The following is a 202-nucleotide window of genomic DNA, read 5'->3' on the forward strand; positions in this document are numbered from 1 at the left end:
ATCTTCAAACCTAAAATCAATACCCCTGGCAATAGTTTGTGCTGTATCCCCACAAAAAACAAAGCCTTCGCTTGCATTTTTGCAAATATGTTTGAAAAGAGCAATCTGCCTCATTGTAAGATCTTGCACCTCATCAATATAAACAAAATCCATTATGTCACCCTCATACCTTTCATTTTGAAGTCGACGATGAAGATCAATC

The 202-nt window shown here is 36.6% G+C and overlaps 1 protein-coding gene across 1 annotated transcript in view; it reads right to left on the reverse strand.

Annotated features, from left to right (window-relative positions):
* Positions 1–202, reverse strand: part of LOC110423457 (CCCH-type zinc finger family protein) — a 4689-nt gene that overhangs the window by 870 nt on the left and 3617 nt on the right. The window lies entirely within an intron of this gene.

This window comes from Theobroma umbraticum, unplaced genomic scaffold, assembly GCF_002168275.2.
Source record: "Theobroma umbraticum cultivar Fairchild unplaced genomic scaffold, ASM216827v3 scaffold_20.0, whole genome shotgun sequence".
NCBI lineage: Eukaryota > Viridiplantae > Streptophyta > Magnoliopsida > Malvales > Malvaceae > Theobroma > Theobroma umbraticum.